The sequence below is a fragment of the Mustela nivalis genome, assembly GCF_964662115.1.
Source record: "Mustela nivalis genome assembly, chromosome: 5".
In the NCBI taxonomy this organism is placed as follows: domain Eukaryota; kingdom Metazoa; phylum Chordata; class Mammalia; order Carnivora; family Mustelidae; genus Mustela; species Mustela nivalis.
Window position 1 is genome coordinate 144,262,789 of NC_139024.1, and position 25,236 is coordinate 144,288,024.

The window sequence follows — 25,236 nt, forward strand, 5'->3', positions numbered from 1 at the left end:
CATAGCTCATTTCGTTTTCAAGCTGAATAATTTTCTCTTGTCTGGATGTACCAAGTTTATTTATCCATGTACTTCCTGAAGGACATCGTGGTTGCTCTCAAGTTCTGGCAATTCTGCATAAACCTGTCACAAACAACCATGTGCAGGTTTTAGTGTGGACAAAAGCTTTCAAGCCTTTTGGGTAAATACCAGTGGGTGCAATTGGTAGATTCCATGGCAGAAGTTTATTCTTTAAGAAACCACCAAACTGTCTTCCAGAGTGGCTGGACTGTTCTGCACTCCGACCAGCGATGTTGGCGGATTCCATCATCCACCAGCGAGGATCGTGGTTCCCCATCCTCACCAACTTTCGGTGTTGGTCTTTCTACTTTTTAAAGCCCCCCCCTAAACTGAATTATGTGGAAATGACTAGAGATCCAGAAATGAGGCCAGAAAGGATTCTGGGCAACAAAACTGAGGGTCACATCCCGTGATGTCCATATGGTAGGTTTCTCAGCCCTTCCTCAAAGCCATTGTATTCTTACTCTGTACAAAATATTATTGAGTTAGGTTTCTTGCTTTCCCAACCCATTAAGAATTAGAAGCTTTCATAGAGAGAGACAATAAACTATAAAACAAGACACATGCATTTGCCTGGTTAATAAATAAGTTAACAAACGGGTTTGTCATCCCTCATTCTTTAGGGTCATAACTGCACATCAACTTCTCATAAATGGTATTTATAAGAATGACCTTAAAATGATGCAGGCCCTCCCGATGTTTACAGCAGCATGATCAACAATAGTCAACTTAGGGGAAAAGCCCAAATGTCCATCCACTGATGAATGAATAAGGAAGATGTGAGGTGTATATATAATATACGCAATGGAATATTACTCAGCCCTCAAAAAGAATGAGATCTTGCCACCTACAACAACAAGGATGAAACTAGAGCATATTGTGCTAAGTGAAATAAGTCAGTCAGAGAAAGACAAAAGCCATATAACTTCATTCATATATGGAATTTAAGAAACAAAACAAATGAACATAAGAGAGGGGAGAAAAGAGGGGCAAACCATGAAGCAGACTCTTAACTGTAGAGAACAAACTGAGGGTTGCTGGAGGGGAAGTAGGTGGAGGGAAATGGGCTCCATAGGTGATGGGGATTAAGGATGGGCACTAGTGATGAGTACCAGGTATTGTATGTAAATGTGGAAGTGACTAAATTTTATACCTGAAACTAATATTACAATGTATGTTAACTAGAATTTTAATAAAATCTTGAAAAAAAAAGAATACTTTAAAACACTTGTTGGAAGAAGTAAATGGTATTCAAGATGCCACAGCTGTTAAAAATTGAGAAGTCCCAGATTTGTGCTTGCAGATTTGCGGTTGAAATTACATGAAATGTATGCAAAACTTACTTAACACCGTGCCTGGCACATAGTAGAGCTAATACTATTGGCTGCTATGTAGTGATGATAATGGTGATGATGTACCAAGTGGCTCAACAATAAGAAGGAAGGACTTGAAAAGGGAAGGGTTTTGGAATTCACCCAGCATTTATTGAGATCCTACTATGTCCCAAAGCAAATTCAAAGGTAAACAGTATGTTGTTCCTCTCCTTGAGGAAATACTCCTCTAGCATGTCACATAGTTACAACAGAATGTGATAAATGTTGTACACATCTACGTATAAAAGTAGAGTGATAACACAGTGGAGAGGGTGGTTAATTTGGACTACAAGATTAAGAAAACCTACAGTAAATGCTAGAGCTAGGCTCAAAGGATTTGGTTGTTTGGTAAGGGATAGGCCTTTTAAGATAGGACATTCCTGGCAGAGGAACAGACTAAACAAAGGCAAGTTGTCCTGGAAATCATGGCACAGTCGAGAGTATAGATCAGGCTACAATCAAAGAAAACATAGCCAGGAGATGGGCCAGAAAGTTCCCTAAAGGTCAGTTTATGATTACATAAGGTATCACGGCAGAGAGTATGGGCTTTATCTGGAAGGCAACAGGTTGCTATTAAAAGTTTTAAGCGGGACGCCTGGGTGGCTCAGTTGGTTAAGCGGCTGCCTTCGGCTTGGGTCATGATCCCAGCGTCTTGGGATCTAGTCCCACATCGGGCTCCTTGCTCGGTGGGAAGCCTGCTTCTCCCTCTGCCTCTGCCTGCCTCTCTATCTGCCTGTGCTCACTCTCTCTGAGAAAAAAAAAAAAAAAATTAAAAGTTTTAAGCTGGGTGGATCAATCGGTTAAGCCCCTGCCTTTGTCTGGGGTCATGATCCCAAGGTCCTGGGATTGAGGCCTGTATCCCTGCTCAGCCAGGAGCCTACTTCTCCCTCTGCCTGCTGCTCCCCCTGCTTGTGTTCTCTTGCTCTCCCTCTCTCTCTGACAAATAAATAAATGAAATCTTTTTTTTTTTTTTAAAGGGTTTAAGCCGACAAGCTACATGATTAAATGTTTGCTTTCACCGTGAACTCACACTGAAGGCAGGATGGAAATCACCTGAATGGGGAGAGAGTGGAGGCAGGGAGCCCAGGCAGAGGCTCTCGGGATCTGCTGGGAGATAACACAGGTCCTAGAATTGGAGAAGAGGTGACAGGTAGACTCTACGGACTTAGTGGTCTACTGGAGGGGCTCAAAGGAGCAGAGGAAGGTGTAGGAAGTTCAGTCAAACATGATTCTGAGGTCCCTAACTTGGGTGTTTGGGACAACTCGATGAAGGAAATTTTTATAAACCTGTGATTTAGTTTTTAATCTTCTCTATTTTCCCGCGACATGAAAGGAGCTGAGTCTTTAATGCCATTTCTTTTTTTTTTTTTTTACATTAAAAAAAAATTTTTTTTTATGGGGCACCTGGGTGGCTCAGTCGGTTAAGCGTCTGCCTTTGGCTCAGGTTGGGATCTCAGGGTCCTGGGATTAAGCCCTGCATTGGGCTCCCTGTTCAGTGAAGAGTTTGCTTCTCTCTTTCCCTCTCCCATGTGCTCTCTTTCTATCTCAAATAAATAAATAAAATCTTTAATCTTGGGGCGCCTGGGTGGCTCAGTGGGTTAAGCCGCTGCCTTCGGCTTGGGTCATGATCTCAGGGTCCTGGGATCAAGTCCCGCATCGGGCTCTCAGCTCAGCAGGGAGCCTGCTTCCCTCTCTCTCTCTCTCTGCCTGCCTCTCCATCTACTTGTGATTTCTCTCTGTCAAATAAATAAATAAAATCTTTAAAAATAAATAAATAAATAAATTTATTTAGTTATTTAAAAAAATCTTTGATCTTAAAGAGCAAGGTGCCAGCCTTGGGATTGGATTCCAGGACCACAAGATCATGACCTGAGGTGAAGGCAGATGCTTAACCAACTGAGCCACCCAGGCATTCCAATACCATTTCAATTCCAAGCTTATTTGCTATTTTCTTACTCTGCCAAAGAGAATACCACTTGATTTATGCCATAAGGCCAGAACCATATGAATGCAATTTATTTTTCTAAAAGTTTCAAATTCCAAGCCCCATATGACCAAATATAGTCCGAGGTGGGAACATCCAATGTGGCCAGGTGTGGCCATATGTGGCCACTGAGCACCTGAAACAGGGCTGCTCCTAAGTGAGGTGGGTTGTAGGTATATAATGCATATAATTATATCAGGTTTCAGAGACTTAGTATGAAGAAAAGAATACAAAATAATTTGCAAATAATTTCATGGTCATTACCTATTGAAATAATATTTTGGATATATTGGATTAAATAAAATATATTGCCAAAATTAATTCCACTTTTTTTTTAAATCCAACAACTAGGAAATTTTAAATTACGTATGGGGCTCACATATTTTTACTGAACGGTGCTGGTCTAGGAAATTCAATTTTTGTGGCATCAATATTTAATGATTGTGTATGGACCAAGGGTTTATTTTATATTATTGCTTTTCTTCCCATTCGTGGAGAGGGTCTCACCACCTGATAGTTTCTATTATCTTACTATGTATCCTTATTTTCATTAAGACAGAAGCAGTTACCATAGCAACTGTGGCAACATACTGTATTTACTACACCTAGAAGGGGTGAAATAAACAGACATCAATCTGTCATTCAGGTATACACATTTATATATTTTTTTCACGTGTCTGGGTCTTTGCAGAACTGAGCGCTGAGAGAAGGAAAACTGACTTGTAATTCCTGCCTGTGGCACTGGCTTCTTTGGGTCTGTATAAGGACATTAATGATGCCGTGCCCACTTCAGAGGGCTATGTGGATAGACACTTAACAACGGACATTGAAAGTTATTCTTAGGGCCTAGTATCTGTATAACGTCCACACAGTTTAATATAGTAATGGTATCTAATATTACCTCCAGAGCTGGGGCGGGCAGGGAGGAGAGAGGTCAGACTAGGATAAACCAAAAAAGGGTGATCAGTGTTAATATTTGTTCCCATAGACTTTAGCAGTCCTTTCTAGGTACAAGGCTCCCTGGCTGGGAAAAGACTGGGAGTCGAGGGACACCACCACCCCCTCCCTCGGAAACAGGTCATCCTGTCTTTGACATGGGCAGAGCAAACAGGTTGGAAAAAAACAGGTTTTTTATGTTGATCATTCTGTCTCATGACGCTTTAGGTGTTAGGCTCATTTATGCCGTCTGAGTTTCTCAAAGAGCCTCTCGTTCGTGGGCCAATTCTGTTTTAACATATTTGCCCCTCCATAAATATCTCAGAGATGACACAGATGCTGAGAAAGGGAAATTGGGATAGACTGAGATGATTCTTATCACCTTCACCCAGGACAATGCTGGCTTCAAGATATCCAGAGATTTGCCTTAAGGATTTCAATCTGGTAGAAAGTAGAGGCTGGTGAATTGGCTTTTCAGAAGTGTTTGCCTAGCAAGCTTGTGGCTTTCAGGTGGATGCTTCTTCCAGGCCGCTGGGGGAATGTTTATGAGGATCACGGTCAGGTGTAGGAAGGGGGTTGGCTAAAGACCCCCTCAACCCAATTTACCCCTTTGGCATTTCAGGGAACTTAGATGTGTGGCGAAAGTAGTAAACACTCCAGATTTTAGAGCTCGTTTGCACAGGTGTTCGAAATCTATGCACTCTGTCATTTGAAAACTCATTCAGTCATACATCACATCTGTGCCACCCTAAAAGAAGATCAAGGAAAGTGCTACAGTTACATCTTGAGATGTTGCATGTTCAGAAATCTCTGCTAACTCAGCATTGGCATTTAGGAGGTCCTCTACCCAAGAATCAAACCAAAGGAAAATCAAAATGCACTGTGAAGCCGCAGCACACCTCTCCCCTGACTGAAGTTTCAGAAAAGGTTACTTGTCAGTGGTGTTTGCAGCTTCTCCCTCTCTGCCTTCCCCCTTCAGTGCAGGGGGAGGGGGAGGCGGGTGGGGGGGTCGGGAGGGGAGTGTGGTTTCCTGATCAGAACTCAAAAGGCACAGTTTGAATTATATAATGGAGCGGCTGTGAGTCAGGTGACAGGCTCACTGAGTAACTCCCTGCAGAAGGAGACACACTGCATGTTAAAAAGCTCAACAAATACTTTAAAAAATAAAAAACAAAAAGCCCAGGCTGTGAGTTCCAGACTTCCAAGCTGCAGTTTTCTCTGAATTTCCTCCAAGCTGAAACAGCTGGGGTGGGGGTGGGGGAGGTTGGCTGGGTCTGGAGACTCTCTTGCTCACAAGCCAACAGTGCAGGTCGGGGGTCCGGCTGAATCACCAGGTTACTTTCTGTTTCATTTCAAAATGTTCCCTGCTTCTGGAATTGGTTGCCTCCAATGTCAAGGAAAATGCATGACTCCTAGGAGACTCCAGCCAGGCTTTTAAGAACTGGGGCTCTGTGAAGGTAAGAGGCATCCTCGTCCTGCCTACCCAGGGCTGCTGCCCCTCGGTGGTCTGCGAGCCCCAGGAGGAATCTGCCAACTTGTTCTGGGATCTGAATGAGGCCAGAGAAACCATCTGTGGAGGGGTTTTTAAGGTTAGCAAAGGGGTAAGGTGGATCCTTCCCGCCCAGATGGGAGGCCAGCCCGTCCACGGTGAGTGGAAGCGGTCCCCAGCTCCTGAGGGCTCCCTTCCCTCCCCCGTTCTGTCCTACGGAGGAGTTGGTCAGCAGTCAGGGACTTGGCACTGGCTGGCCCGGGGCCGGGAAGAAAGGCGAAGGGGCTGCCTGGCACCGAAGGGCTGATTGGGTGTGTGCAGCGTGTGTATTTCAGAGCCTGACCCTTGAGAGTGGGTTCAGTCTAAGACCGCACTGCTATTAGAAAGCCAGAAAACAGACCCAGAGAGGAGGATACTTGTGGGAGCACAGAGCCTTGGGAAATCTGTAAGGTAGGCATTTGCGTTTTAAATAAGTTTATTGCTTTCCGTGCATTTGTTACTTGGATTTTGTATCGGTTTTATGTTTGATTGGGTTTAAGGAATTTTTGCCTTTTGGAGCTGCCAGTCTGAATTGATCCGGTTTTTCAGTCTCTGGACCCGGTTCTTGGGATGTCTTGGAGCCCACTGGTGTATAGGAAGTGGATGCCTGGAAGTCAGAGGACACGGTGGGAAACTGGCGAGCAAGCGATGTTTTTCACTTGCAAATCTCACTGCAGTGGAGGCTTGCCCTGGACTGAGCTGAGGCAGGCAGCACTTTGGAACCTCAGGAAGTTTCTGACTTAAAGAGACAGGGAAGGGAAAATCGGGTCAGCAGTTGTTATTTGCAGGGGAGGTGGGCGCAGGGAAAAGTTGTGGCTGTTGAAAGAGAAAGCCGATCGGGGAAACAGAAGGATAAATACAGATTTTGTGAGATCCCATGGCGGGCTGTGGCATTTTGAGGTTTGAGGTGTGACAATAAAAATCAATATGGCAACTGATAACAGCTCACTGGGCACGAATAAGAAAACTACAACGGATTCTTTTTCTCCCTGACTCCCAGAAACCTTGGGAAATAGGCAAAGCGTTAGTTTCCGAGTCCCTTTCTAATTGCTATTCTTTTTTGGCCACACTGAGGTGCTCTAAACAAAATATGGTGATGTTAGAACCAAAGGGAAAACGTGCTGTGAAGTGTGTGTGTGTGTCTAAGAAGGGATATTCAGGTTTCCTGCTGCCCCTCTCCCCTTCCCCACCTTACTCCCAGTTTTTGGCAAATTGTGCGAGCCAATGTGCCCGAATAGAAACAATTCCTTTGAGTGGTACAGGGATCACTGTGAAAGGATGTGTGGATTTCACAGTAAATATGAACCTGACTCAGGGGTTCTTAAATCCTGGAGACCACAGACCCCCTTTAGAAACAGAAAAGATATTGTTGATCATGAACTTTCCAGAGACCTCTCTCTCCTGTGGCCCTCTCACTTGCCATCTCTTCTGGTGTTCAACAGACACAACCGAATGATGACAACAGAGCCAAAAGGCATAACATCGTGAGGTTTCTAATTAAAGCCCACGCTTGGAATATAGAGAGCGCAGTATTATAAATATTCCTAATAGAAGAGGCAGCTCCGCAGGTCACGCCAGTCCCCCGAGAAAGCACAGCTTCCATAATGAATGTCAGCCCAGTGAGTTCCTTTTATCCAGATATCCAGCCGTTGAGGTGGATGGAAAACCTGCATTTCTGCACTTCAATAAGATAATGAGGACTGAGATTGATAAGGACGACCTCCAGTCACCGTAAGATCTGTCAGGGCCTTTCAGACCACCGAAAACAATGGCATGCTCCGTCTCGTTTTACCTTTACAGGAAATCTACGACCCTTGTGTAGCCCCTTATGGGCTCACCTCTGTATTACTCTCGCAGTCTCCTAACATAGGGATTTAATGCCTCCCATCACACAAACTTCTGAGCATACACTATAAAGTCCAAAACCAGCCATATAATTAATTTACCTTCGAGTGCATTGCCTTACACTCCAACTCACTAAAGTTTCGCAACCTGCGGAAATTGTGGTGCCTACATTTTCTACCCCCAAGAAACGGGACTTGTGGCTTCACAAAGGATTTTTATGTTACTTTCAGGATGAGGCACAGTCTGGGAAATGCAGTTGGGATACAAGGTACCACGTGTGGAGGTCCATTTCTGGGACGGTTCAATAGTTCACGGGACAGCCGGTCAGAAGATGGGAGATAGGAAGGCTTTTGTGAAAATCCAGTCCTTGGGGAAATGTGGATACTTTGTTCCAAAGCTTAACTCTTTTGCGTTCAGGCTGACTTGGGGTTGCGTTCCTGTTTTCCCACCTATTTAATCAGTGACGTTGGGTAAGCTTCTTGACCTTTCTCAGCCTGGTTTTTCATCCGTAAAATTGAATCGTAACGGTACTTACCTCGTTGGTTGTCTGGGAAGTAAATAAAATTATGTATTAGTAGAACAGCTCCTAATACAATTCTGGCATAAATAGCATCTAATAAACAGTAGCTGCTATTATTATGATGATTTGTGCTATTTAATGACCACAAAATAGTTGAAAATGGGGCCATTTTTTTTTTCCTTTTATTATCCCAGAGAGTAAGGAGTAATGTTTTGCAACTTTAGAACAGCATCCGGGATCCTCAGAATGTTCTGGAATGAAGTTATTAGCATGTATATTCCTCTGGGTGACGAGGCATCATTGCCGCATGCTTCCCACAGAAGAATATTGCACTGGTGTAAGCCACGTGCGACATCAGTGGCTGCATGGGGGCAGGAATACTGGTCTCCAGACTCACTGTGCCCTTCTGGCTAGCCACAGGGCTCTTGATCTCACGGGGGACCACGCCGGTGTGGAGGCAAAAAAGGCAAAGAAAACCTTGTCTCTAGAGAGTCTCAAATACCTTCCGGTCCTTGGCGTTTCGTGCAGCAGACTTGGTTTTCCCCGCTTCAGCATGCTAGTAGTTGTGGCGCTGCTTGGTTTTTTCCTAAATTGCTGGGCTCAGACACCCTACAGGTGGTCTGCCCATGGGATCAGCTCATGCAGATGGGTGACTGTCCCAGTGGGGACAGCAGGAAATCTACTACCCTCGTGTAGCCCCTTCCAGGCTCACCTCTGTATTACTCTCGCAGTCTCCTAACATAGGGATTTAATGCCTCCCATCACACAAACTTCTGAGCATACGCTATAAAGTCCAAAACCAGCCATATAATTAATCTAAAGAAGAAAGATGTCAAAAGGCCTTGAGTTTTGCATTCCACGGGTATTCTGCATCCTGTAGAATTCAGCACCCATAGCTATAGGAGCATGCTAAGAGAGGGATTTCATAAAAGGTGATCTAGGAAGAGCCTGGACTTTTCAAGAAAATGAACTGAATAAAAATTGCCCCCTCCCAACACACACACACAAGGGCACAGTGAAGAATGGTATAGAGTGTCTTCTTTTAAGAAATGCACCACAACAGGGGTGCCTGGGTGGCTCAGTTGGTTGAGCGATTGTTTGCTTGGGCTCAGGTCATGATCCCAGAGTCCTGGGATGGAGCCCCACATCGGGCTCCCTGCTCAGTGGGCAGCCTGCTTCTCCCTCTCCCTCTGCGGCTCTGCCTGCTTGTGCTCTCTCTCTCTCTGTCAAATCAATAAATAAAATCTTAAAAAGAAAAGAAATGCTCCACAACAAAAGCCTAAAATGAAGAGAAACAGAAGCAAAAATCCAGTAGAATTACATATACGTCACAAGATTCAAAAATAAAGAAGCAAATTTTGAAATGTGAAAACGCTCCAAAGTTGGAAATATGATAATGTGAAGGAAAAAGATAAAGGAGCAGAATGTGGGAGAAACCACAAAGAGCCCTGTAGCTCTCTGAGTCAGCCCTGTAGCAGGAGTCAGTCACTCCTCACTGATAAAATGGGAACAGTAGTCCCTACCCTCCTCCAAGGGTTACTGAGAGACACAAATGAGAGACTGTGTCAGAATTGGGGAGATTGACCAGAACCTTAGAATATTCCTTCAACACTGTTGAAACCTTGAACTTTAGTTGGGCCTGTCAGTAGGTGTTTTTTGTTTTTTGTTTTTTAAGATTTTATTTATTATTTAATAGAGAGAGACACAGTGAGAGAAGGAACACAAGCAGGGGGAGTGAGAGAGGGAGAAGCAGGCTTCCCGCAGAGCAGGGAACCTGATGTGGGCCTCGATCCCAGGACCTTGGGATCATGACCTGAGCCGAAGGCAGACACTTAATGACTGAGCCACCCAGTGCCCCTGTCAGTAGGTTTTAATAACTATTTAGGATTAAAGAAAATTGACCAAAAAAAGGAAGATTATATGTATTACTAAAAAACGGGATTTTCAGGGTACCTGGGTAGCTCAATCAGTTAAGCATCCGACTCCTGATTTCAGCTCAGGTCATGGTTGTTGTGAGATCGAGCCCCACGTCGGGTGGGCTGTGAATTAGGTGTGCAGTCTGCTTAAGATTCTCTCTCCCCCTCTGCCCCTTTCCTGCATGCATGTGCTCTCTCAGAGTCTCCCTAAAATAATAAATAAACCTTTAAAAAAAAAAACCCCACAGGTGTTTTTCTGTATTACTAAGAAGAAAATCACTTTGGATAATCTATAGCTAATGAATATCCAATAACTACTATATATTAGTTTGCTAGAGCAGTCATAACACAATACCTCAGACTAAGTGGCCTAAACAGCAGAAACTTATTTTCTGATTGCTCGGGAGGCTAGAAGTCCAAGGTCATGGTGTTGGCAGAGCTGGTTTCTCCTGAGCCCTCTCTCCTTGGCTTGATGATGGCCACCTTCTCTCTGTGTCCTCACATGTGAGTGTGTTCAACCTCTGTGTACACACATCCCTGGGGTCTCTTCCTCGTCTGATAAGGACACCAGTCCAGTGAGATTTGGGGTCCACACATATGACCTCATTTACCTTGTTCACCTCCCCATAGTCTCTATCTCCAAATATAGTCCCATTCTGAGGTACTGAGGGGGTTAGAGCTTTACCATATGGATTGGTGGGGGGGGGACACAATTCAGCCCATAACATCTGCCAATTAATAAAGCTCATTAAAAGGTATGTTCTTGTTTTAGAAATTTATCAGGTCCCTAAAGGAAAATGCTATCTCCATAAAGGAACAACGAAGTCTCCAGATTGCCATGGAGAGACATCACGGAAAGTGGTCGGGTAGACCCATTTCTGACTTCCTTCCACGTGTTCTGTCAAAGAACTAGCAGACTGGTCCCTGTCACAGTCGTGTCTCCGTGGTGACAGCTGTTCTTGGAGGATGGCTTTCACATGGTTTGGAATCAGATGCTCCTCTGAGGTCCAAAGGATTGTGGTATTTCACTGGCTCATTTCTCACTTCCTTTGAATATTCTGTCTCTTCAAGGAAGTCGAGGATTGGTCCTTCCATCCAGGGTCCTGCCATGTTCAGTGCGATCACCCACACTTTTCCCCATTTCTTCAGTCGGTTCACAGCAGTGTGAACAGTGATGTTCAGGGACATGGTTGCCAGAAATACACACACTTGCACGCGTATATGCATGCACACACGCACATTTATTCATTCCCGAAACAGAATTCGTGAGTAGAGAGGAAGGTGTGATGTGAGTGATATTTGTACATCATTTTCTTTCTGAATATCAGGCCTTTGATTTTAGAGAAATTGATATGGGGTCCAGCGCATGGCTGAGGTGTCCTCACAAATTTGAGAGGACCCGGGGAACGGATGCCTCTTCTCCCTTCACAGGCATGAAAAGGCTGGAAAGGGGAAGCGGGTGATTCGCAGGTGTTTGTACATGAGTGAACATGCTCCCTGCCTTCCTGTGGCCTCTTACTGCTCACAGCCACACCGTTAGGAGACCGTCTGCACACTAAGGTAGGGCACATCCCAGTCAGATCCAAACAGGAGACATGAGGAGATCATGCAAGCAAGGCTTACCTTGATTTTCTTTTTAAAACAACTGGCGGAGGGGCTCCTGGGTGGCTCAGTGGGTTAAAGCCTCTGCCATTCGGCTGAGGTCATGATCCCAGGATCCTGGGATCAAGTCCCGCATCGGGGCTCTCTGCTCCGGGGGGAGCCTTCTCCGCCCCCCTCTCTCTGCCTGCCTCTCTGCCTACTTGTGATCTCTCTCTCTCTCTCTCTGTCAAATAAATAAATAAATAATCTTAAAAAAAAAAAACTGGTGGTGGCAAAAAATTCTATTAGAAGGAACAAAGAAGCACATATTTAGTAACTTGTAAAACACTCTGTCATGTCCTTTTGCATTAAAAACAAGGTATACCTCGCCTTCAGTTCAGGTCATGATCCCAGTGTTCTGGGATCAAGCCCCCCATGTCTGGCTCTCTGCTCAGTGGGGAGCCTCCTTCTCCCTCTCCCTCTGCCTGCTGCTCTGCCTGCTTGTGCTCTCCCTTTGTGTCACATAAATAAATAAAATCTTTTTAAAAAATAAGGTATGCCTCCATGCCCAAGGGGAAAGAATTGGTTCCGCGAGCATCATGATCATACTTTCTGAGCCAGCTCCCCATGCTGTCTGAGCACAAAAAACACACTCCATTCTTGGTGCACAATTCTTCCCTCTACCAGGATCCATTTCAAAGGCAGGGGAAGGAATGTGTTATGCACCAAATTAGTTTGCCCAACCTTCAAGCTGTTCGAATGCAATGTTCTCTCCAAGTGTCAGGTGCTCTTGTCTGGGTTATTAGAAAGAGGCTGTTGAAACTATGATGCAATTTAGAATATGTCCGAGCCTGAATTACTTAGCACTGACTTGAAGGTTTGTGACTTGCCTGAAAAAGGATCTGGAGCCTGAAAAGGTTTAAGAAGGCCCAGTCAGGAACACGCCATTAGACTTCAAGAAAAACGAATACCAGTTCCCTTTGGCTTTCAGATAAATTAGGAATATAAATTAGGAACTCTTATTTAAGCTGGTTTGAACAAACTTAACATGTACAACTTCCATAAACATGAAAAAACATGTACAACTTCCTAAATAAAAATGTGGGGCTTTTTAATATAAAGCAAGAAAAAAAAATTACTACCTTGGTCTTTTATTGTCGTTGTTGTTGTTGTCGTCGTCGTTGTTGTTGTTGTTGTTGTTGTTATTGTTGTTGTATTTAATCAGTAAGCACTTACTGTCTACTGAACTAAGAACAAAGTGTTGTGCAAACAGTTTTGCAGGGGAAGAAAAGATGAATCAGATCTGCCTTATCTAGAGAAAACAACATGTACATAAAAGTTTTGTGAAGATACAGAAAATGACAGCTTCATGAGAACAAAAAGAAATTGAAGTTGAAAAACAGGAGATATTAATTCCAGCCAGAGAGGGCTTTAGGGATGTTTTTAACAAAGGTCTTGAGGGATGACTAGGTCTATTTTAGCAAGGAGTGGGAGGAGCGGGAGTAAGCAGGAAGCAAAACCATCCATGAGGCAGGTGAGCAGGCCAGTTTGTGGGAGGAGCAGGTGAAAAGAAACCAGATGTACATATATTGGAAAGTATTTGAATATCAAGCAGAGAAGGATATGGTGGGAGCTTAAAAGTATGCATAGGATGGGGTGAATGGAGAGAGAAGATGAGTGTGAAAATCAGTTACAATGTTATTGCAAGAGGCAGAACCAAGCAATGGTCAATAACTCAATAATAATGATAATAAAACTAACAACAACTAGCTCTCACTTGCTGAGTGCCTAGTAATTATAGAACATTTCCCTTAGATGATAGCTTTCACCCACCCAGCAGACCTGGGAAGTAGTTACAAATAGACTCAATCTTCCTTATTCATGGGTTCTGCATTTGCAGTTTTGCTTATTCACAGAAATTTATTTGTAGCCCCAAGATCAATACTCATGATACTTTCACAGTCATTCATGGGCATGTTCAGAACAGCAAAAGATTTCCAACTGAAATCAAAGAGGGCCGTGCTCTGCCATCTTGTTTTGGCTCTCAGACTGTCAACATGTGTTGTTTTCACGGTCAATTTAGTCTAACATTTTTCCACTTTTTTTTTTTCTTTTTGTTGGTGACTTTGCTATTTAAAATGGTCCCCAAGTGTAGTGCTGAAATGTTCTCTTGCGCTCTTAAGCACAAGAAGGCTGTGGTGTGCTTATGGAGAAAATACGTTAGGTAAGTTTTGTTCGGGAATGAGTTAGAGGGCTGTTGGCCAACTTCAAGGTTAATGAATCAATAATATATACTAAATAAGATGTCTTCAAACAGACACACACTTAAGATGAAGTACAAATTGATCGGTTGGTGGAAACATTGTGAAACCTTAGCCTCTATTTCCCTGAGGAGCAACGGTTCCGTGTTCGCTGGTTCAGTGTTCACAATGACTTTATTGAAGAGGGCTACTTGGATGCTGAGAATCCTATAGCACTCTCCTTTGCACAGAGGAGTAAGCTAAGGCTAGAAGAGATGAGGACCTTGCCCGAAGCCAAACAGCGGGCATAAACGCAGGGTACCAGAATGGCATGTTAACAGGCAATGACATATATTTGTAATGACATAACAAGGGTCTGGATCAAGGAATAGCGATAAAAATAAAGAATGGAGAAGAGGAGGTAAATTGCAAGTGGCTTAGGCAGTATCATCAACAGCCACTGATAGCACATGGAAGGCAAAGAGGAATAGGGGTCTAGAAGGACTCTGAAGTCAGAAGGAAGTGGCGGACTGTTGGCCGGTTGCAGGAAGGGTAAGCGGCAGGTTTAGCAGTGCTTAAGGGCTGGGCTTTGAAGACAGAAATGCCAGTCGTTATCTTCTGAGTTCTCATATATCCCAGGTGCTACTGAGAGGCTCTACCCGAGCAATCTCATTGCATCCTTACAACAGCCCCGAGACAGTGACTCTGATGCCCATTTTACAGATGAGGAGAGTGAGGCTCAAAGAGATTAAAGTAACTGGATTATGGGCACCTTGCTTAAACACAAAACAAGAAACTCAAACCCCGGCAGAGTGACCCTGCAGATTGTAATAACAGAGGGAATTTGGGGGTTTGAGATCTTGGAAGAAGAGGGGCATTAATGTAAGTGATACCCTGTCCTGTTCTCGAGTTTCTTGTTTTTAATTGTATTTTTTCCAGTGTTTTTTTCTTTTCACCACATGTTTTCGTGTTTTTGTTCAAATTCTTCTGTCCCACAGGAATGTTGTTTTCTCTCCTAGCATTTAGGTTTCTTCTCTTTTCTTCCTTTTTTCTTTCTTGATGGTACAAAAGGATAACTAAAATTATTTAATAGCTGGGATGCCTGGGTGGCTCAGTAGGTTAAGCGTCTGACTCTTGATTTGGGCTCAGGTCATGATCTCAGGGTTGTGAGACAGGAGTCCCACACCGGGGTCTATGCGGGACATGGAACCTGTTCTTAATTCTCTCTCTGTGGGACACTTGGGTGGCTCAGTCGGTTACGTGTCTGCCTTCGGCTTGGGTCATGATCCTGGGGTCCTGGGATCGAGCCCCAAGTTGGGAATCCTTGCTCAGCAGGAAGCCTGCTTCTCCCCCTGCTTGTGCTCTCTCTCTCTCTTTCTGACAAATCAATACTTAAAATCTTAAAAAAAGAAAAAGAAAAGATTCTTTCTCCTCCCCCTCCCCACCCTCAAGTGTGTGCTCACTCGCTAGCTCTCTCTCAAAAAAATTATTTAACATTTACAAGATTTGAACATGTTACATTGTGTTTGTCATGTTTCATAAAAACATTTGAAGATTTCAAGGTTTCCAAGAATGTAATACATGTTACTTAGCAACAATTATTCCCCTAATCACTTCTGCATTTCACTTTAATAGGTGTATGGTTTATTGGCAAATGTGTTCATTAAGAGAGGAAAACATGATTATGCTATTTGTGTGTTAAATGTGTATAACCTGACATAAAAGACGCAGTCCCTGTTTTGCATTTCATCTCAGATATCAATTATCTTTGAGCTTTTTTAAAGCTATGAAGTCTCTAGGTTTCCCAAATCCATATCCCTGAGATTTATTTGTCTATGTCCTGGAGATACTGAGAAATTAAATATTCCCCCAACACTTAGGTATTAAGCATTATTTCCACAGGACTCCCAGTAGTACTGTGCCTGGGGAAGGAATCGTTTTCAAATACGGAGGGAATCTCAGCTAAAAAGTGCCAGAGCTGTTTATTATATTCAGAAACATACCAGCGATATATAGTAGGGGAAAAAAAATTCCCATCAGAATCTTGGGCTCCGTGCTTCTTTCTGCAAAACCCCTCCAAGATGTCCAGAAGGCGAGTGTTCTTTCTGGCCACACAAAAGGGGCTCTCCAGAGCAGTGGCATTTCATCAAAACACCTCTGCCCACGGAGTTGAAATGCCGGTGGTTGTGAGAGCAGTTAGCTTGCATCTCTGCAGGCAAGCAGAAAAGAGTTCACCTACAAGGGACTGTCTATTCTTTGAAATAACCCAAGTATGAAACCGTTCCCTTATAAATTAAAAAGAAACCTCTTGAACTATCCTGAAGTCAAAAGAGAGAGTTGGCAATGCGTCTGCTAACACTCCTGGGTCCTCATTCAGCTCTAAGTAACTGTTAGGTGAATCGAGTCTGCATTTGTAGAGAGGTCTGGTAAAGCAGGGACAAAGGCTAAGGCAAACCCTGACGAATCTTTGTCCTCTTCTTAAACTGCTGCAGCATGAAAGGGAACTGGGAAAAGTGAAGCCATGTTGGTTTGATTCAACAAACACCTGAAAGCATCTTTCAAATATTCTGGATGGAATCAAGTCCAATGTGTGTTTTGCCAAGCCCAAGCGAAATTCACTCCATGTGTTTCTGATTCATTTATAGTTTAATCAGCAAAATACTGCTTTGCAAGGACTAGTTATGTCCAAGAAACCTTTTATGAGCTGTTTTAAAACATTGTCTTGAAAACAGGAAGCACTGTTTTGCCAAAAGCTAACAGATGTATGGGCAGAGGTTCTAGATTTGGTTGTGGAGACAGAGCCCTGGAAACAGATCTCCAAATCTGGCAGAGCCAACCTTAGGATGCCTTTGGGGGAATCTGGGCTGTGTGTCTGTCTCCACTCACTGGAATTACAGAAAGCCTTCAGGGAAAATAACCCAAGGGGCAGGTGACCACTGGCTTCCATGATTTCCGCTCAAACTCGTTCCCATTCTCGCACTTTCGCATCCTTTCCCTACGTTCGGTTTGCTAAGTGATAAGTCAAGAGATGACTTCTCTGCTGAAATCTTGCTAGTATTGTAACCCTTAAAAACCTAAGGTAGAATTTCATCACTGAGCTTAGAAAACAGTAGCCTCAAAGGAGCCAATGACTTCAGGAATAGGAAAAATACATTTTTTTTCTTTTTCTTTTTTATTTTTTTTAATTAAATGAACTAAAATTGTCAAAAGTGAAGCCTCTTAAACTTGCTTTTACATAAAGTAATGTTTATGTCATTTTCTTTCTCATTGCTCTTTATTGGGGGGTTTTAAAGTAAGTTCCCCCATCCGCTTCACCTGGGAAATTGTTAGAAAATTCTCTGCGCCCACTTTACATCTGTGTCCATGTGCATCAGAATCATGAAGCCCCCATCCCTAGATTTTCTGATTCTGTAGGCCTGGCGGTGACCTGAGAGCCTGTATTTCTAACAAGTCCTCCACATGGTCTGCTGGTCCCAGGACCACACGTGGAAAACCACTGTTCTAGACCCTTCCCAGTTCTTACCCCTGGCCTGCAGTTGAGTGGCAGGGAGGTGGGTGCAAAAGCACAGATAGAAGTGATGCACCATTCCAGATACATCTACTAATGGTCACCTGGGGATATGTTTTGATGATTTCGCAAGGATGCAGTCTTGAAATTCCTGTGGACCATTATGCATGACCAAAGAAATGAAGTAGTTTACATAATTCTTGGAAGCATTGTGTAAATCTGGCCTCCACAGAGATTTAGTTGATGAAATAGTACTGCCAACCCAACGTATATAAATCCCTTCACATCTTTAGAGACCTTCGTGAATTAGACTTTAGGCTTTAAAATTACATAAAAGTAACTAAATTCATCTGGTGACAGAAAATGACAGGTGTCATTGAAATGATAAAGGACTTTTATTGCATGGATCCTACATGAGGAGTATTGGGTATGTAATAAGAAGCCGTCCTTGATGAGAATTATGTAATAACCACTAATGGGCTGTACTGATCCTCAGGCAAACCATGAAACTAGAGCTCATTGAGAGCATTTCATCAGAGGGTTCTGAGGGCGCGCTGCTTTTTGATGATCTGACAATACAAAGAACTTATAGAACCTTCTATTTAAAAAAAAAAAATGTATTAGAATCACCTGGGAATCTTGCCAGTAGGCGTATTTTGGTTCAGTGGGTATGGATGGAGCTGGGCCCCTGGTACTTCATTTCTCATGGTCTGCCCAGGAACGCTCCTGCTGCTGGACCATGAACCACACTCGGAGAAGTGAGGTTCTAGAATGGTGGCTCATGGCCCTGGGAAACCTTGAATAGATTAAATCAAATATTCTGGGTGGAGCGTGGAACATCGGTATTTTTAAAGCACCCCAGGCATTTCTAATGTTCATCCAATATGGGGGAGCTCTGGCCTGGGAGAGCAGTGGTTGCAAGCCTTAGGCTGCCTCTCTCCAAATCAGATGTGTTGCCTAAGTTCCCAGTGAGTATTCCATTGCAATGAACTCACACTTGACTTCTCCAGTAAGTGGCTTAAGTGCCTATTTCTAGGTTGCTGATAAAGGAAGGAGCCAAATGCTTTGGATTCCAGAATTGTTGGCTACTAAGTCGACATTCGGCTATGAAAACTTAGTGACACACCACATATTCTCTGCCTTGTCACCGAACTTCTCCCTGTTTACTCCTTCATGTGAGTTGCAGATATAACTGGGTACAACCAACATTGACACTCAGATAAAAAATGCTTGATATGCTCAAGAACTTAGACACATAGTTGAGAACTCAGAATCCTGTGCGCATACACATACACAAATCGAGAGAAAAAAATTGCCTGAAAAATGTTAAGAGTAGATGTGACAATCCACTTGTCTCTGGTGTAAAATAAATACAATATTACTTCTGTGGAACATCTGATTCTGCTTATAACTGCGCCCTAGTGGACCTTGTTAGATGACTTACTCACAGAAGCACCCCAAAGTAGCTGCTTATGCTGTCTGCAATTGGCATAATTAAGTATCGTACACCTAAATATTGGAATATTTAATTCTAAATAGCAGCCTGATGTAATTATCTCAGTTTTAGACCACCTGAAGAGGAACTCTCTTTCTCACAATAATTAGCCAACAGTGGCGGTTACTTCTTCAGTTTGCTCCTAATTCCTGATAATAAAACTATGGCAAGATAGAAAAGAACATATTTCTATTTATTCTGGCAGAGGAATGCAGACCCCATTTGTCTAATAATGGTATCCAGTATTTAAATATTAAATCCCAAAGAAAGAGACTTAAATGCACAGCATATTTTGGAAGTTAAATTTAATCCACCAAAAAGCCATTCTTATCCACGCACCCTGCTTCTTTTTGCTAGTAGTATTACAACAGGCTGTAAAGAATTGGGAGTTTTGGATGCCATGTGAATGTTTCCCATTTTATGCCATGGGTCGTTCATAGGCATGAATCTAAACTGACCAAAACCAGCCTCACTGTGGCAATGGTCTTCTCAACTATATCTCGGGGAATCGCAACTGTAGAGCGTGATCAGTAGAATGATCACAACAGACATGGCGGAACAGTCACGAAGAGTGACTTCTTGTTCTTCAGGGCAGTACACTATTGGGCACCCCCAGTACACTTGGAGTTAATTTAATCCTTGGGCATACGAGGGTGAGCAACCCAAGCAGCCAGTGCTGGAGGAAATGCGTTAGGAACTCTTTTGCTGGTTTTATCTCTGATTTTGTCTTCACCCAGCCCTGGAACACCTGAAATGCTTCTCTTGGCCTTTTTACCCATCTACGTTTACCTGCATTCTTGTCAATACTTAGCCTTCAGGCTTTCCTACTGTCTTGGGCATGGCCACCCTATGGCTTATAACATCCCCCACTACTCCAGGGAGAAACTTATTGCCCAGCCTGATCCCCTGAGAAGCCAGTCCCACTCTGACAACCTCAGTCAGGCCCATTCAGCTACAATTACAGCAGACCACCTAGGAGCCTGGGGCAAGCAAAAGGTCATGGCTTTGGCACTCAGATTACTGAAGACACCTGTGTGGCGTGAAGGGGCCAGAAAGGGCGTACGAAACACGCTGCATGCCCTGGGGGGGGGGGCTGATGGCCTCCCTTGGAAGGGAAGCAGGCTCCCTGCTGAGCAGAGAGCCCGATGCGGGACTCGATCCCAGGACCCTGAGATCATGACCTGAGCCGAAGGCAGCGGCTTAACCCACTGAGCCACCCAGGCGCCCCTGGACTTCAGATCCATCTATATTCATCTCTGGAGTCACTGGGCCTCTCACCCCTCAGACTAGAGTTTTGGAGGTGGGGGCCGAGGGGGAGGAGTGAAGAGGGGAGATTTTAAACTTGTACATTCTTGAGAAGTCGTGATTTGAAAATGTACCATTTGAATTTCAGTTCCCTTTAATACTGAAAGTTCTGACCAACAAAACCCACTTTCCTGCAGAGGCTCTTCCAGGTAAACCCAGTCTGTCATTTTTGAGAAAGAAAAGAAGCTGATGTGGAATTTTGAAGCGATGGCCAGTAAGCTCGTGGGTGTCTGTTTGCTTATATAGTGAAATTTTCTTGTTGAAGCAAGGGAGGACCACATTTGGAATTCATCTGCGGGAACACTGTCTAACATCCTGTCCTTGGCAATCACTGGGATAGGCTCTATAATTCTAATAGTTAATGGTTGTTTTCAGCTTTTGGTGATTGATCAGATGCCTTAAGATAAATGATTATTCAATAAGGAAAGGGCCACAGCAAAAGAAAAGAAAATTGCTATAAAAATTAAAAACAACACAAATAATAATGGAGGATGGGCAGTCACAGACCAGGTGGAAACAATACCAAGAATCAGGGCAAGAAGAGTGGTAAGAATTGCATTAAGTAAGAATTAGAAGGTCATCCTCAGAGCCTAAAGGTTAGATCCATTGAGGAAGTCAGGCAAGCACCAAAAGGTAGCCCAAGTAGATGGGAATTCGAAAAGCCCAATAGATTATCCAGACAGAAATGGATGCCCAAACTGGTACAGAATGCCAGCAATAAGACAAATGTAAGGACCCTAGGCCAGTTCTTCTGATAGTTCTTATTTGAACAAACTGGGAGAAAACCAGTTTCAAAATATTGATTTCAGGATTTGTCACAGATCTATTAAAATCTCCAGAAGTGGGACGTATGAATGGGAACATCACTTAAATATCCACGAGGTGATTGACATGCACACTGAGAGCTGAGAATCAATCAGTAGCCTTCTCTGGTGCTTTCTGTTGGGACGAGACTTAGTTCTAGGGATGGACATTCTATGGCTGCACTGTGCAGCATGGTGCCCAGCAGCCACATGTGGCTAAGCGAGACTTGAAATGTGCCTATTCCAAATTGCAATGTGTTAAATATACACTGAATTTTGAAGACTTAGCAGATAGAGAAAGAACAGAGAACATCTCATTTATAATTTTTATATTGTTTACATGTACTAGTACCTTTGATATTATATGTGTAATACACACACACACACATACACCTTGGGTTAGAGAATATATTTTTTGAAAATTAATTTTACCTGTTTCTTTGTACTTTTTAAATACAACTACTAGAATACTTTAAATTACACTTGTGGGTAACATTATATTTCTGTGCTATCCTTGGACCTGTGACTAAAAAAGCAAAGTTAGGGGCGCCTGGGTGGCTCAGTGGGTTAAGCCACTGCCTTCGGCTCAGGTCATGATCTCAGGGTCCTGGGATCGAGTCCCGCATCGGGCTCTCTGCTCCACAGGGAGCCTGCTTCCTCCTCTCTCTCTCTGCCTGCCTCTCTGCCTACTTGTGATCTCTCTCTGTCAAATAAAAAAATAAAATCTTTAAAAAAAAAAATAAAAATAAAAAAAATAAAAAAGCAAAGTTATACTCTATGTAGTCCAAGAAGCAGTGAGAAGATCATAGAAATGAAGGACTTTTTTAAAAATTAGGGTTTACTTATTTGGTTGTGTTAGATACTGTTGGTTTAAAATTAATTGTACTTTTTATGTTTGTTGTTGTTTGTAGTTCAGTAGATACCTTCTGCACAAAGGTTCAAACCTTACTCAGTAGAGATTTAGGAATGAAAGAGCCCCCCTGACCTACCCCAGGTGGAAATATTCCCCAGATTAAGTAGGACCCTGCTATGCAAGTCATTCAGTCCTCTTTTGTCCAGAAATTAGTGGAGGAAAAGTAAATGCTATATAATGCTATGTATTTCTTGATCTATAACACATTTGCATACACCCCTCCCGCCAGATATCCACTAGTAATACGCAGGTGACAGATGACTTCAGATAATGTCTGATATATCAGCCTTAGTTTAGCTTCCCCGAATGTAGCAAACAAGAAGTGTGAACTCGTTCAAATTGGAGACGTTTTTTAATCCATCCCATTGATAAATATCTATAGCACCAAGTACCATGCATGATCCTAAGGATACAGTGATGGGTAAGATAGGTTACAGGTCCTCCTTTCTCCAGGTTTGCGGGGAAGGCAGAGAAGCAGGTAGCTGTTACGTAGCATGATGAGCTCTGGAATCAGGAGCTGAGAAATTGTTGTGTGAGGGCACCTGGGTGGCTCAGTGCATTAAGCCTCTGCCTTTGCCTCAGGTCGTGATCCCAGGGTCCTGGGATCGAGCCCCACACTGGGCTCTTCGCTCAGTGGGGAGCCTGCTTCTCCGCTCCGCGCGCCACCCCCCCCCCGCCTGCCTCTCTGCCTACTTTTGATCTCTCTGTCAAATAAATAAATAAATTTTTTTTTTAAATTACGGCATGGAGGCACCTAAGACTTCCGGAAAAGCGCAGTGTCTCCTTTGAACCCTGAAGGATGTATGGATGTTGTTCATTCAGGCAGAGGGGCATGTGTATTGGTAGTGTTGGAGGCAGGGAGGTATAAACTGTGAAAACTCAGAGAACTGAAAATAATTCTGTGCTGCTGTCATAGCAGGGAGACAGGTAAGGTGTGAGCCTGGAGGAGTAAAAATGAGCCAGCAAAACAGCTTGGTTATATCGTATGGTTATAGCAAGTGGCCAGAAAAGGGAGATCTGTAGAGGCAGAACATTGATTCATGGTTGCGTAGGGGCTAGGGTGAGAATTAGGAGTCACGGCACCGGTCTCCTTTTTCAGATGTTGGAAATGTTCAAAAGTTCGACTGCAGCAAGGGTTGTCCAACTCGGCAAATATGCTGAAGTTCATTGACCTGTCCACTGAAGATGGGTGAATGTGACAGCGTGTAAGTTATGTCTCAATAGAGCCGTCGGAATAAAAAAAGGCATCTTCTAACCCCTGCTGAGGAGGGAGGTTTTGATGCTCTCCCCATTGAGGCAAGAATGTATGCGTGATCCAGATTCCTGCACATGCATTTTAGAAAGCAGGGAACATACCCACCCCACAACCCCTGCTGTGTAAGGCTCAGGTGAGGGGGAAGAGAACTGACCTCGACTGAGCGTCTATGGTATGACAAAAAACACTGCGTAGACACATTATGTGTGTCATTCATTTAAATCCCACCACAGCCTACTGATACTATCTGGATGGCTTATTGCTGTCGCGATAGAGCTGCAGTTCTATTGGATCTGAAATACGGACAAGCCCTGCTTGACCTATGAGACATGTACGGCTCAGGGAGAAGTCACCTGCCCAGAAGCACCCAGACAGCAAGTGGCAGAGGTGGGATTGGAGCTCAGGAGATATCTGATTGATCTAAGCCTTCCTCTTTCTGCTCAGCCTGCCTTTCTTAGCTTGGGCGAATGAGCGTGCACGGCCTGGAGCTGAACAGCTGGGTAGATTGCCCGGCAGAAGTACTCACGCACACCCCTTGTGTTAATTTCCCACGGAAGTACTCACACATACCCCTTAATTTCCCGTGGCTGCTGGAACAAGTCACCACACACTGAGTGGCTTAAAGCAATGCAAGTATTTTCTTTCTGGGGCTCAGAAGGCTCCTTCTAGAGGCTCTGAGGGAGAATCCATTTTCTTGCCTCTCAAAACCACCTACACCGCTTGGCTTGCGGTTCTTTCTTTGCAATGGGATTACTCCAATCTCTGCTTTAGCCATCATGTCTCCTTCTCCTTGGACCTGACCCTCTTTTATCTTTCTTACAAGGACCCTTGTCCTTTACATGGGGCCCATGGGGATAATCCAGGATCATTTCTTTATCTCAAGAGCCTTAATTTCCGCACGTCTACAGAGTTCCTTGGGTTCTGTACCATGACATCTTCACAGGTGGGGGAACTGGAATGTGGACATCTTTGTGGGGGCCATTGTTCAGCCTACCAACCCCTGACTGGAAAGGAGAAACCCACTTTTGAAAGGAGTCTCAGCATAAATGTAGTCCTCTGTGTTTTGATCTTGAACATAAACTCAGAAGTTTCTCTTTATAACCCAAATCAAGACTAAAATCAAATATTATTTGTCTCCCATTTTAAAATGTCCTCCTCTTGGGACGCCTGGGTGGCTCAGTTGGTTAAGCAGCTGCCTTCGGCTCAGGTCATGATCCCTGCGTCCTGGGATCGAGTCCCACATCGGGCTCCTTGCTCCGCAGGGAGCCTGCTTCTCCCTCTGACTCTGCCTTCCACTCTGTCTGCCTCTGCTCGCTCTTGCTCGCTCTCTCTCTGACAAATAAATAAATAAAATCTTTTAAAAAAAAAATGTCCTCCTCTTGAAATGTGAGAGGAATAAAATAAGTTAAAAACTTGATGTGCCATGAAAAATATCATTTTCCTTTGATGGTATTATTATTAGTTGATAAATCGCAGGCTGGCTTTCATATGCCAAGTCCTCAGATCTCACACCGGAAGAATGCAGAAGTTAGGACAAATGAGAACCAACACACATGTAAAATAATATTTATATTGCTCAAAAGCTGTTTTGAGGCATCCTTTCTCTTCTATAGCATCACTTAAGGCGACTCTGCGCTACATAAAACACTGTTTAAATAGGCGGGTGTCATCTTTTTTAAAGGTTCTGTGGTGTCTGTTTTGCTCTAGGTTTACCTCCTAGAGCAACAGCTGTAAATTGCCAAAGTCCGGCCCTAAACTACAACAGAAGATGAAAAACAACCCAAAGGCCATGAGGCGCCTTGAATCTGCTGACTGAAAGCATAATATGGAGAAAGAGACTTTGTTATTTAAGGATTCAGAGCTCAGAGGGGTTCTTCTTCTGAAGGTGGAGACCTTATCCTACATACAGGGTATCTATATAGATATATGCATTTTAAAATACACATTCAAAATATTAAATGGTAAGAGTTTGGG

General features: G+C 43.6%; 1 protein-coding gene across 10 annotated transcripts in view; it reads left to right on the forward strand.

Annotated features, from left to right (window-relative positions):
- Positions 1-25,236, forward strand: part of PHACTR1 (phosphatase and actin regulator 1) — a 562,751-nt gene that overhangs the window by 245,110 nt on the left and 292,405 nt on the right. The window contains exon 1 of one of the 10 annotated variants that reach the window (XM_082730208.1): positions 4,508-4,528. The exons of 4 other annotated variants lie outside the window; for them this stretch is intronic. The gene's annotated coding sequence lies outside the window, so the exon portion shown is untranslated. Of the gene's footprint in view, positions 1-4,507; positions 4,529-5,662; positions 5,811-5,981; positions 6,001-6,052; positions 6,293-25,236 lie in introns of those variants that run through there. 5 more of the 10 variants (XM_082730207.1, XM_082730199.1, XM_082730197.1 and 2 more) reach the window with 5 other exon arrangements.